General features: G+C 33.9%; 1 non-coding gene across 1 annotated transcript; it reads left to right on the forward strand.

Annotated features, from left to right (window-relative positions):
* Positions 1-2,608: 2,608 nt before the first annotated feature.
* Positions 2,609-2,713, forward strand: LOC139038307 (small nucleolar RNA U13). Its single transcript, XR_011491306.1, has one exon. It is a non-coding gene; the product is annotated as a small nucleolar RNA U13 (small nucleolar RNA).
* The last annotated feature ends 12,120 nt before the right edge of the window (positions 2,714-14,833 follow it).

Genomic DNA, 14,833 nt, shown 5'->3' on the forward strand with positions numbered 1-14,833 from the left:
TTAAAGTCTCTATGCTTTCTGCGATTGCTTTATATGTTTGTCATACTGCAAATTAAGAAATCATCTGCTTAGTAAAACTTTTAAAGTATTATTATATTATGCACAAATTCTCTTAAACATTTTGCAGAAAAGCATTTAAGTATTTTCCACGATACACAGTTTGACGGCTCCAAATGGCCACACATTACTCAGGGTTGGTTAACTTCCCTCTGTGCTTATTGAACTTGTTCCTATAAACTCTTCAATCCCTCCCATCCAATTATTGGGACAAAACATATAAATAAAGAAAAAAGGGAAGACCTTTAAAAGTTGTACCACCTCCAATAAAAGGACTTCATTTTGAATTATTGCAGTTCAGAGCTGACACCTGACTATGACTGACAGTGTAGACATCCCCCACTCCACTTATGTGCCCCAGTAACGACACTCACTTCACCAAGCTTTGAAAGTCTTCATACACTGGCAGTTAAAGTCGTTTGGCCTTTGGCCTTGTGTCTTCAGGAGTTAGAGGCATTTATTTAGGAGGAAAGAGTAAATTAGCCATAGCTGGATGAAAGAATAACTAAAAGAGATAAAAAGTAAAGAACTGAAGGAATAAGGAAGCACATTAGCTGGTAAAATGACCAAGTCACTAAGCAAATGAAACCTTAGATTGAATAATTGGCAACATTTCCTGAAACAAAAGAGTTACTGACTCTGAAATACTGTTGTCTGTGACAAATTTGACTGAAGCACCCTTGGGTCAGGTCACACTAGATTGTCAGCCAATGGCAAGCTTCGTTGGACTAACAATTCAAGTCAGACCCAGGAAATTCCTTAAATGCTTCATGTGTTTGAGGGAATATGAAATCAGTATTATTTCGTTCTCCTCCCCAAAAGTGATAAGTAGTCTGGGTAACTGTATCAACAATCAATCTTCACAGTCTGCTGGGTAGAAATTTTTGTTACACATTTCAAACTCATCTAGACCGAAGCATCTATAGGGATCCCTAGCGCAGGCATCTTCCCGTTCTACTGCCTGGTATGGTGCTTGACACTATGAATGTGAATGATTAATGGTCTTATAAGTTACTAAAATATATTCTAGGTCGAATTATATTGAAATAATCACTAGTTTTTTCTAATTTCTGATTTTAGATCCTTCTGATTTCATTGCCCATGAAATCATTCTGAAAGAATGATTCAAAGGGACTATGGTCATTCATAAATGTTCATTATTCATTAGATACCAGTGTTTCACTTTATATCACCATTCATAATGTTTACCATGTTGTGCAAAATTTAATAAGATACAGAGATGTTCATCTCTGTCTCCAAGCCCACTGATGTGCCACTTTTCAAGTTCTGTGTTGAACACTAAAGTGCCCTTAATAAATGAGCCCAGATGGAGTGTGTATGTGAGACGGGTTAGGTAAGTGCATAAGATGTAGACCACAAATAGCTTTATACTCAATCACTTCGTAGGATGCCACATGGCCTGGGGTAATTTTCCGTAGCAGAATCTAAATAACATTATTCATTTGCTAATGGTCTGAATATCATAATTAGGACATGTTGCTGCTACAGAACTCTAATTACTGATAAAAAGCAACTTTCATCATGACCTTCTCCCGTTTAAAGAAAATTATCATTATACCTAACTCCAGTCTTTCAACCCCTTGATCATTCCAATAAAGCATTTCGGAAAATGCCAAACACATTGCTTGGTTTAGAATTGCTGTTTTAACTGGGAACTAATGATTTTTGTGTTTTTTTTTTTTTTTCAAATGTCATACATTTGAAATCATTACCAGGTGAGAGTCAAAATAACAAAATAGTGGATGTCTCAACAGCCATGCTTACTCAGGTTGCAATGAGCCACTGTACTACTTCTCTCTTTCACTTCATTCTATACCAGAGGCTTTGCAAAGCAAGCCAAAGGCAAGTTTAATCTAGTTAAGTTCAATTGCAGCAGAAAGGTTTCATGTACCGCAGCATTCATCAGATCCATTGGATCTCTCTGCAAACACATATATCTGACATCTCTATACAACACTGACACTGGCCTAGCTTTATGATGTGGGTTGCCTACATGATGTGATACGGAGAGTCTTTGCTTAAAAAAATACATCTTTAATTGTCTATTATAATTACTGAAAGTCCATTGCAGAACTTCTTATTACTATGTGTATAATTTCTGATGTGTCCCCAGCAAAAATTCAAATATCCTGAAAATGTAAAGCATGGTAACCTAAATTAGCTAACATCTTTATTACCTTGAGAGCAAGCTATGAGCAGGTCATCTAGCTAGACAGTAGTAATAGGCAAATGAATAGTTATTAGGACAGTGAATGGTCATTCACTCTTTCACTTAGAAAATAAGCATTTTCATTCTAGGCAATAACATAACTTTAGGGCATAGAGATGCATGAGTATGATGTCTGCATTCAAAGAGCTTTGGGTTCACTGGAGGAGATGGACAAGACATAAGGCAATCAAAAGTGGGAAATACCACGACAGAAAAAGGGAACTGTGGAAGAATGTGGGAGGGGCACCTACACTGGACTGGGTTGACAGAAAACTGTGGAAGCTTGCTTGAGAAGACCATAAGCTAAATTTTAAAGATCTCATCCTTTTGTAGTTCATGAGCATGATGATTGGGTGTTCACGGTGCTGCATGATATGTGCCTCCCTCCAAACCTTCTTACGACGTCGGCACATTACCTTTCTGACTTGAAAAAAAAAAAAACGATCTCATCCCTCAGAGCCTTACAGAGTTAAATATGCTCTCATATCACAGTAATGAAAAAATAGGACAATGGCCTTCCTTGACTCATAGTGAAAAATAATTTTGGGGATTTCTTGAATGTAACAGTGGTTTTGTTATTAGAATTGCAACATGATCCATGGACTGAAGGTTAATCAGCAGACATGTAGCATTTCCTCACTTGGTCTCTTTGGAAACTGAGCAAGTACCTTGTCCTCTTTGAGTCAGTTGCCTCATTTGTGAAATATCTCATCGGCCTTTCAAGTCCTAATTTGTTTAGGGCATTTTCCCTACCCAGATTGAGGCTGAAGTTGATACTGTGTCCAAGGTTCTAAAACAACGAGCAGGATCCCTTCCTTCCCACCTTCAAAAGATTCAATAAAAGATATGTGAGTGTCTTTCCTGCCTAATTTTATTTATGTCACCCTTTTGTACGGCAATAAATCTCTGACCTTAGAAAATAGCTCTTTATATTTGCTATCACATTTAACATTTTTCTCTAGAAACTTATTTTTCTTAGAACATCACCTAAAGGAAAAAATAATACACTAAATTCTATAGTTGGTTTTTGTAACAGAACACAATTTAGTTAAAATGATGAAACAGAAAGTAGTTATCAAGAATCTCTAAATTTTTTTTCAGCAGGCTTTCATTAATTTAGGCAATTTTTAAATCTTTTATTGAATTATAATTTATGGAAAGATAGTTATTGATGTACCATATTATATGTCACAGATGTACAGTATAGTGAGTCACAATTTTTGAAGGTTATACTCCATTTATAGTTGTAAAACATTGGTTATATCCTTGTGTTGTATAAAATATCCTTATAATTTATTTTATATATAATAGCTTATACCACTTACTCCCCTACCACTATACTATCCCTTCCCCTGTCCCTACTCCTACTGGTAACTGTTAGTTTCTTCTATATATATGTGATACTGGTTCTTTTTGCTACACTCACCAGTTTGCTATATTAATACTTCTTAGATTCCACATGATGTCGTACAGTATTTGTCTTTCTCTGTCTGATTTATTTAACTTAGTTTTATACCCTCTAAATCCCTCCATGTTGCTGCAAATGGTAAAACTTCATTCTTTTCATTGCTGAATAGTATTCCATTGGATATATACCACATTTTATCTATTCCTCTATCGATAGCCACATGTGTTGCTTCCTATCTTGGCAACTGTAAATAATGCCGCTATGAGCATTGGGGTACATGTATCTTTTCAAATTAGTGTTTTTGCTTTTTTTTTTTTGGATATATACCCAGAAATGGAATTGCTAGGCCAAAGAGTAGTTTTATTTTTAGTTTTTCAAGAAAACCCCATATTGTTTTCCACAACGGCTGCAGCAATTTCCATTCTTACTAACAGTGTATGAGGATTTCCTTTTCTCTACATCCTTACCAACACCTGTTATTTGTGTTCTTTTTGATGTCAGTGAGGTGATATTTTTAAAACTCAAAAGAAGACAAATAAGCCTATTAATAATAGATTATATCCATACTTTACTAAAAGTGTTTCTTTGTACATAATTACATTTTTCAAATAATGATTCAATCTCCAAAGAAAAATCCATGTTAAAAAAAACAGCAATTTTCAAAGAGCCTTTAAAATATGTTTCCTCTTATAAATGTAGTTTTTTTTTTAAGAATATGAGTACAAAGGATTACATTATTTTTCCTGTAAAATCATCTCTGGTTATCTTATGAGAGTGAAGTTATAAGTCTGAAGAGAGGAAACATGAATTGAGTCCAGATTAACAAAAATATTCTCACAAGGGTATTCTTTATATGAATTTTTAGGCTAAATCAATCCTCAAGTCTACAAGCAACCTTGAGAAGTGTGAAACTGTGAGAAGATATAGCTAAGGATAATATGACATTGAAAAGTGTTGTTAAATGATCCTGGAAAAAGTAAATTATCCATTTAAAACAGGTAGAAAAGTAAGTATGGCTTTCCTGAGACAATTGGGCCCCTTTCAGATGATATCAATGTGGTTGATGTAGAAATATTAGTAGCAGGGAACTTGTCGTGATCAGAAAGAATGTTAGTCTGAAAATTTAAGTACTGCTCTGATTCCTTTTTAGCTAATAAAAGAACTGGACGAGATTAGCTGTATCATAAGTGCATTTGAGTCTCTCAGCATTAGTGCCAAAAATAGTAGCCCTCCAGTATAATTAAGGTCATGGTAATTATAAGAGAAACTAATCTTCTAAGAAGAGATTAGTTCTGCTATATCAATAACAGATTAGTAAATAATTAAATAATTATTAAAGATTATTTGTCTATTTTTTTAAGGACTGTGACAACTTTTAAAAATACTATTTTATTAGCTTTTCTTTGGAATCAGTTTTCATTGTTTGGAATAAACCCACATTGTACAGAGAATTATAAACCCCAGGTTGGTATTAGTAATTATTCAGTTCATCAAATTTTAAACCATTACATTAGATTCTGAAGATTAAGTGTAGGCAAATTCAGATTTGCTATAAATTCATTATGAAGGTTGAATTAAGATTATAACAGCCATAGTGTTCTTCATCAAATGTTCTTTTTTAAAGCATAATATTTATTTTATACCAATATAAAATATTTGTTATTTAACAATTATAATGAATCATAAAATGATGAACAACACAGTTTGTGAACTACGTTTTCCAGATCACTGAATTTGGAAACAATATTCTGACAAAGAACTTTTCTTCATCATTGTCTGTCATCTTACGATGCGGAATTCTTGCTGTTCTGATTCTGGTAGAAAGGAATAAGGCTTAGAATTAATGATAGGAAGCTTTAATGAATTTTGTTATGTAGCTGTTGGGGAAAGATTTTGGGAGGGTGTCTAGGTTGCTTTCCCCCACATTTAGATTGCTAAAGCAATCTAAAAATCTTTCAGTAGAGGACTAGCTAAGTAAATCTTATATATCCAATATAATAAAATATTATTCTTAAAAATTTTACAAGCAAATAATTTTGCTTGTTTTAACTAAGCATTTTCCAAACACATTTATTCAGAGAATTTTTTTTGTATTTGATTTATCATCTATTAATCCCTCACAAAACATACTTGTGACATCCTTTTAGAACAGTACCAGATGCAATGGGATCATTTCAGCTCTTTGAGCATGGACTGAAACAGCTGATTCAGACTCACTGGGCTGGCAGATGGAGAAACTCCAGGATGCTGGCATCTTGGCCACACTCCAGGGTGCCATGGTCTTTCCTTCTGTCTCAGGGAAGTTGCATAATGCTGAGAGGCATGCTGCACTCACCTAGAAGGCACACACCCACATATACACAGCTGGGAGTTTTCTGAGATTCAGGAGAAAGAAAAGAGCTCCAGAACTTTTATTTATTTATTTATTTATTTATTTATTTATTTATTTATTTATTTTTGGTATTAGGCAAAAGTCAAGAAACTCTTGGCAGAGAAGACCTTTTTTTCAGAAACTGAGCAAAAATTGTATTTGAATACTTCAAGTGGCAGGATTCTTTTTATTCTTTTGCAGAAGGGCTACCCTTAGAATTATTCTTTGTGGCATTGTTGAGTTGCACTGGTGCTATTAGAACTGGAGGGTCACCCTGTTACTGGCCTGAGTTGTTTTAGCCTCAGCAGTGGGGAGAGAAATGCAATTAGCCTGCAGGGAGAGCTTGGAGAATGGAAAAGTCTTCAATATAGCTGCTAGAAAGGCAAGGAATTGACAATTCTTTTTGTTGGTTGGTTCATTTTAGACATAAAAAACACTTGCATATTTTCTAGTGATAATTTAATAAAACTAGAAATCATCAAAAAAGTGAAATCTTAGAAATTAAGATACACTCATGAGTAACCACTGAATCAAAGAGAAACTGAAAATAAAACTTACCTATGAGACATACAAAAGCTGCACTTAAGAGAGAAGTTATAACCTAAATGCCTAAATTATTGCAGAATTATGGGATGCAAATTTGAGCAACAAAGATGCAAATGCCTGCATAAAATGCAGGTGTGGTTTTTTGTTCTTGTTCTATGAAGTTTTCCCTCATAAGTGAATCACTGTATACTTGAGTTCTTAAAAAGCCTCTCAAATAATCTGTTCTATCATGCTCTCAGTAGTTTCTAAAAGCAATGATCTATTTGAAGAAGATAGATTAGCTTTTTTTTTTAATTTTTTTTTCCCATTTATTTTTATTAGTTGGAGGCTAATTACTTAACAACATTGCAGTGGTTTTTGTCATACATTGAAATGAATGAGCCATGGATTTACATGTATTCCCCATCCCGGTCCCCCCTCCCACCTCCCTCTCCACCCGATCCCTCTGGGTCTTCCCAGTGCACCAGGCCCGAGCACTTGTCTCATGCACCCAACCTGGGCTGGTGATCTGTTTCACCCTAGATAATATACATGTTTCAGTGCTGTTCTCTTGAAACATCCCACCCTCGCCTTCTCCCAGAGTCCACAAGTCTGTTCTATACATCTGAGTCTCTTTTTCTGTTTTGCATATAGGGTTATCGTTACCATCTTTCTAAAGTCCATATATATGTGTTAGTATACTGTAATGGTCTTTATCTTTCTGGCTTACTTCTCTCTGTATAATGGGCTCCAGTTTCATCCATCTCATTAGAACTGATTCAAATGAATTCTTTTTAATGGCTGAGTAATATTCCATGGTGTATATGTACCACAGCTTCCTCATCCATTCGTCTGCTGATGGGCATCTAGGTTGCTTCCATGTCCTGGCTATTATAAACAGTGCTGCAATGAACATTGGGGTGCACGTGTCATATGACCCAGCAATCCCACTTCTGGGCATACACACCGAGGAAACCAGATCTGAAAGAGACATGTCTGACTTTTTACAACCCTCTGGACTGTAACCTGCCAGGTTCTTTGGTCTGTGGGGATTCTCTAGGCAAGAATACTGTAGTGGGTTATCATGCCATCCTCCAGGGGGCCTTCCCATTGTGGGATCAAATCCAGATCTCACACATGCAGGGGGATTCTCTACTGTCTGAGCCACCGGGAAACCCCATGAATACTGGAGTGGGTAGCCTATGCCTTCTCTAGAGGATCTTCCCAACCCAGGAATCAAACTAGGGTCTCCTGCATTGCAGGCAGATTTTTTATCAGCTGAGCTACCAGGAAAGCCCAGATTTAGTTAGTACCCCTGAGTAAATGACTTCATAGTTATATGTTTGGGATTTTACAAGAAACATGGATCTTAAAAATTATTTATGTAAAGTAATTAGCCTCCAATTAAAATAAATAAATTTATATCAAAATTATTTGGAATAAGATTATAGTGGTCACAGTTTAGAGATTATACAAATTCATTTTGAAATAGATTAGAACTAATGAGACAAACTGTATTATGTTATGCAAATAAAATTTAAGTGTGTGAGGAAATTCCGGTGAACCATTGGCTGTGAATTCAAAAGATGTGTTACATCTTAAACAGCTTAGATGATGTGAAGGTTATGTGCATTAGGAACAAGTATGCAATGATTCACAAAGTGGAATCAGTGGCAAAAATTGAAATTTCAAGTTTAAATAAAACTTAACATTAAAAAAAAATACAACATTTAAAAAGTTTAAATAAAATTGCTTCAGTAATATGAGGGAAAGATTTCCCACACATTTAAGAAGCTTGCAAGTTGCTACTCCATTCTAACAACAAATAAAAAGCTGAACAAACTGGAAAATCAACAATTCATTTAGATCTGTGAGAGAAGTGAGGTCACAAGGTAAACCGTGGTGCCCCAAACTGCAGAGGCAGAAAGTTCAGGTCAGAAAATCACAGCAGTAATGAAAGGTTGTTGCTGAATCATGCAAAGACGCCGGGGTTCTTGGCCTCCTGAGAAGAATTCAATCTCTGGCCAGAGATGAGGCCGGATAGCTCAGAGCTTTTGTGTAATAAAGTTTTATTAAAGTATAAAAGAGATAGAGAAAGCTTCTGACATAGACATCAGAAGGGGGTAGAAAGAGTACCCCCTTGCGAGTCTTAGCATGGAATTATATACTCTCAAATTAGTTATTACAGTGAATCAAAAGAATGTCCAGAGGTTGTAAAGACCTCACCAGGCCTACTCCCATGATTTACATTTGGAGATAACAGAATTAGCCAGAAGGTTTTTTCAGAGACTGTCCTCAAGCAGGATACATTATTGTTATATAATCCTAAGGAATGTAGAGGGGAAAAAAAAGTTTGTCCTTTCTTCCTCCTTGAGAATTCCAAACCCCTCTCTCCATGGGGACCCCTAGATTTCTTATCAACCTGCCTAGGAATTGACTCTCTCAGTAAGCCCTGTGGGTACTAGGGCTAGGGCAGGGAACCTGGACTAATGATTGATAACTGAGAAATGTTGTAACAGAATGAAGATCGCTAAGGAAAAATAAATCAAGGGATTAAAACAAATATAAATTTTCATAGATATAAGATACTGATAACGTAAAGTAGGAGCGAACAGTTATGTAAAATATCCAAGTGGAAATAGAATGAAAAATAAAATTGCTTAAATAGTTTATCAGAGAAGATGAATAGTCAAATAATTAATTAGTGGGTTAGAATTTCAGATTGAGTAACTTTTCCAGGAAACATCAAAATTAATAAAGAATTTTAAATTGTAAGTGCTAAAAAATTGTGTCAATATCTTAATAGTAGAATTAATGAAAATAAGTATAAATAGAATGTATGGATTATTTAAATGATAATCACCAAGAATTTCTTAAGTAGAGATAGTTGAGAAATTAAAGGATAATTCAATACTAAGTAATTTTTAACGTTATTTATTATTTTCATGGGTCAAAAGGAAAGTAATATTACTTCAATAGAGTTAGGGAAAGCAATGAAAATATTTTGCCATTTATTTATTATTTGAAATCCTTATACAATTATAAATAAAAACTTAACTTAGTGAAAGCCATATACATAAATCACTACAACTGTTGTACTTAATGAATAAGCTTAGCGAATTCAAAAGCTCTATTAAGACAAGGATGTTTAGTATCATTATTATTATTTAACATGATCAGAAGCCCTCGCTGATGCATAAGAAAAGACAAAAAGAGAGATGTAAGAATTAGAAGATAAGAAATAAAACTATTATCATTTGTAGATTATGTAAACATCCATATAGAAAACTTCACAAAATCAATAGCTAGTTAAAACTTACTCAACTAACAACACTTTTATAAAAAACAACTATATTATCTATTGAGAAGTCAAAACAAATAAGATCCTTATAGATGAAAATTTTAAAAAGTGTCTTGAAAAATGTCATAAAAAGAGTTAAAATGAATAAATATACCTTGTTCACTGATGGACTAACAACATTGTCAAGATTCACAATCTTGCAAGCTTACAAGGTATTGTAGCTATAATATCCATAGAAGTCCAAGAAATCATATAGAAAACTATTTTAAAAAAGGAAAAATTAGTAGAATCAAATTGATCATAAAATGTAATAAAAAAATGCTATCACAGAAATGGGTAGTCAAACAGAATAGAGAAACCAGTATGAGATCCAGACATTTCAAAATCTGATATTTCTGATTTGGCAAAATCGACATTCATTTAATTCTGAGAAAAATTATGCCTTATATTAAAAAAATGGCATTAACACAATTCATTAGCTGTTTGGGGGAAAAATAAATTACATCGTACATAAAAATAAGTACCAGGGTTTCAGTAATGGTGAAGTATTATTTATACCAAGACTTCTACTGAAAAAGAGAAATGAAAATAGGTAGACAAATAATAATTATAATCTATTTAAAAGCATTAAAAAATAACCAAAGAAGAAAACTGGGAAATGTACCATTCCAAGAAAAAAAAAAAGGCAGTCAAAGTTACTAAATTTTCCCTCTTTTCACTCTATACTTCTCATTCCTGCTTCTTACTGAAGGAGGCTGACCTGCATGTACATTAATAGCTCTCTTGTACTCTGAAAGAAGTTGAGCTTTATATGTTTTGTTTGTTTGTTTGTTTCTTGTCTTTTTGGCCACACAGTGCAGCATGTAGGATCTTAGTTTCGCAATCAGGGATCTGTGCTCCCTGTATTAGGAGTGTGGAGTCTTAAACCACTGGACCACCAGGGAAGTCCTGAGAAGCTCATAGCTTTGAATGCATATTGTAGAAAAGAAGTTTTTTAGAAGGAACCATAAATAAACCCCAGAAAAAGTAGAAGAAAAATAGTACAAATTAATAGGAGAAATTCCTAAAATAGCAAAAGCTATTTTATTTTTAAACTAATGAGAGTTAAGGAAACCAAGTAACTTTTCTTTGGAAAAACTTGTGTATTTCTTACAAAATTAATATAGAAAAAAGCGAGAAGACACAAATAGCAATATCAAGATTGTAAAAGTAATTAATATGTGTACATATTATTCTTAGTATCATGTTACAGACATTTAACACTTCATAAGAGAACTTTCCCTGGTACCTCAATTGAAAAAGAACCCTCCTGTAATGCAGGAGACCCTGGCTGGATCCCTGGGTTGGGAAGATCCCCTGGAAGAGGGCATGGGAACCCACTCCAGTATTCTTGCCTGGAGAATCCCCATGGAGGGAGGAGGCTGGCAGGCTGCAGTCCATAGAGTCGGACATGACCGAGCACAGCACAGCACAAGAGAACTTTATAAAAATGTTTTGTCAATAAATGTGCCAATATAGATGATCTAGAAAGGCACAGCTTATCAAAACTAAAGTAAGAATAAAAAATGTTAATATTCTTTTATCCAATGCAGAAATTGAATCTGTAAATAAAAGTCTGCCTGTAGAAAACTACAGATTCTGGTGGATTCAGTGGGGGTATTCTAACTAGTGTTTGAGGAAGAAGAAAGCCAATTTTACACAAATTCTTAGAGATGAAAGTAACAGAAACACTTAAAGCATTAGGTATTGTTAATACTTATTAAGAATATTAAAGCTACTACCAAAAACAAAATATCTATCTATATATTTATATAGATATATACACACATATGTATATTTTTCTCTTTAAAGAAGAGAAATGCAAAAATTTTCATGAAAAATTAACAAATTGAATCTAGAATTATATAAAAATGATAATTTATCTCAACATAGTTGAAAATACCTCAGGAATAAAGAACTAGATTAACACCTGAAAGTAACTAAGTGGTCTTCATGACATTAACAGAATAAAGTAAATTTAACATATGATCCTCTTTGCCAATTTAGAAAATGTATTTGACATGGTTTGATATTCATGTATGATTAAAAACAAAGCTGCTTTATAAACTAGAAATTGAAAGGCACTTATTTAATAAAGTAATAAAAGTTATAACTTTTAAACTGATAAATCTCTGTGAAGCTCAGAGATGAGTTAGAAGGACTAAAATTCATTTAGTTACATTGCTGGAGCAGTGTCATTATTAAAAAATCAATTGTATGTCTATATACCAGAAACAAATAACAATAAAAAGTTTTAAGCTATATTTTGCCATAGCAAAAAAAAAATTACATAGAAGTTGAGGGAAAATTAAAATGACAGAAATAAAACATTGTATTATCTGTCTGGATAGTGTCATTCTCCAAATTGATTTCTATGTTTAATGCAATTTCACTCAAAATTTGAGCATTTTTTGGTATTGTGTAGAAACTGGGAAACTAACTCTAAAATGTATATGGTCATGAAAAGTACTCATAATAGCAAAGGCAATACTAAGGAGCAAGGAGAAGGAGTATTCATTCTACCAGGTATTTAGTGAAAGTGAAAAGAAAGTGAAAGTCACTCAGTTGTGTCTGACTCTTTGTGACTGCATGGACTGTGTAGCCCATGGAATTCTCCAGGCCAGAATACTGGAGTAGGTAGCCTTTCCCTTCTCCGGGGGATCTTCCTAACCCAGGGATCAAACCAAGGTCTCCCGCATTACAGGCAGATTCTTCACCAGCTGAGCCACAAGGGAAGCCCAAGAATACTGCAGCGGGTATACTTTCCAAGGTATTGCAGGGATACCTTCTCCCGGGGATCTTCCCGACCCAGGACTTGAACAAGGGTCTCCTGCATTGCAAGCAGATTCTTTACCAACTGAGCTATGAGGGAAGCCCAATTATTTAGACTAATAGGTAAAAGGCTACAGTTATTACAAAAGGGAGGTGTTAGCCTATGATTGACAAACCTTGCAGAGACTCAAAATTGACCCATCCTTAGTGGCTGTCCTCTGTGTAGGGAGAACAGATGGTCTTTCAGTAAATGAGCAATTTGGACAACTGTATGGGGAAAAAACTAAAGATTTGCTCTCATCTCTTAAAATATGTATTAATACTATTAATTCCAGATAAATTGAAGATCTAAAGGGGAAATGCAGAAAATAATATTTCTGGGAGATAATGTAAGAATCATTAGTGAAACAGAGAAAGAATTCTTAAACATGACACAAAGATACACTAACCATAATGAAAAGTATATTAGACAATAGTAAACCTGAGTTACTTAATTTGCATCAGTGGCACTTTTAGAATAATAAAAAGGTAACAGAACAGAAAATAAGATATTTTTGATGTATAATCAATCAAGACTTCATACCTAAATATTTAAAGACTATTTAAAATTCAATAAAAGACAACCCAATAGAAACAATGCATATTTGATTTCAAAATAAAGAAGAAAACCAATAACTGATAAACTTATGAAAATTTCTTGAAATCTTAAGAAATCAGAGAAATGTGTATTAAATTCAAAATGAGATATAGCTACCTGTCTTGCAGAATGTCTAAAATTAAAAGACAAACAAACCAAATACAGGCTATCATAAGACAATGATGGTAATTTGTAAAAGATGTATTCCAAAAGGTCAGAAAAGCATAAAATATTTCTCAACTTTACTGATTTGAAGATGCACATTGAATGGTCCAAGTGTAAATTATAATATCATTTTTGGATATTATCATATACACATGATGGAACAGCCATACTATAGAAATTATGTAGCCATGAGAACAAATGTGCTAATTCATCAACTGTATTGATCTGAATGGTTGTTAGGAATATATGGTCCAATTAAAAAAGAACACTGCAGTGTTACAATTTTGACTTAAAAACTAAGTGCAACAAGAACAAAAACATAAAAAATCAAATACATATAAATGTCCATAAGTACTTATGAGCAAGGGAAAATGTGGATGAAAACACATCCAGGCTGTTAGCATGTTTCCTCAGGCAATGGAAGTAGAAATTTCAGAGAAGGAAGAAATTATTAACTTTTTCTTTATATGTCTTATATTATTTCCCAAAGAAATACAAATATGTAGTACTTCTATATTTTTAAAACAATGTAATAAAAGATTAAAAAAACTTAGAATAATAAAAGTTAGTATGACTAAAATTATTTAAGCCAAACAAAGCAGCTTCCATGTTCATGCTCTGGCAAAACATCATATGAGCAAGAACTTTACTGAGGACTAAAATTTCCCTTAGAATAAACTCTCAAGAAGCAGACTTTTTCTAGATTCTATAGCAGATCATGATAAATAGCAAGGATGCCTTGGGATAGGTTTGTTTGTTTACTGTGAATCACTGGTGCTTTTATACATAACTGATGTAGCCATTTGAAATTGATAGATTTTGTTATCTAGAAAAAAATGGCATATTCTGAAGAATTTTTATAGCTGTTGAGTCTTTTTGATGACAGTTTTATTCTATTTGGAATACTCAGAATGCTATGTCTGTATCTTTCATATTTTTATTATTACTTTTTAATAAACATATTGTAATATTATCTTAACCTTTCTCAATTCTTGCTGGCCTGACCAGAAACAAAGCACTCTTTTTCAAAATTATGAAATTAAGCACTTATTTAAGGGAGTTGCATGTTGATCATTTTCTTTTGTCACATCAAAACAATGCTGGCTGAGGAATTACGTTAATGCCTTTGTCTTTCATGGAGAAGGAAATGGCAACCCACTCCAGTGTTCTTGCCTGGAGAATCCCAGGGACGGAGGAGCCTGGTGGGCTGCCGTCTATGGGGTCGCACAGAGTCAGACACGACTGAAGCGACGTAGCAGCAGCAGCAGCTTTGTCTTTCAATTTAAATAAAAGTAACCATTACACATCTGAGTCTCTTTTTCTGTTTT

The sequence above is a fragment of the Odocoileus virginianus genome, chromosome 14, assembly GCF_023699985.2.
Source record: "Odocoileus virginianus isolate 20LAN1187 ecotype Illinois chromosome 14, Ovbor_1.2, whole genome shotgun sequence".
Taxonomy (NCBI): Eukaryota; Metazoa; Chordata; class Mammalia; order Artiodactyla; family Cervidae; genus Odocoileus; species Odocoileus virginianus.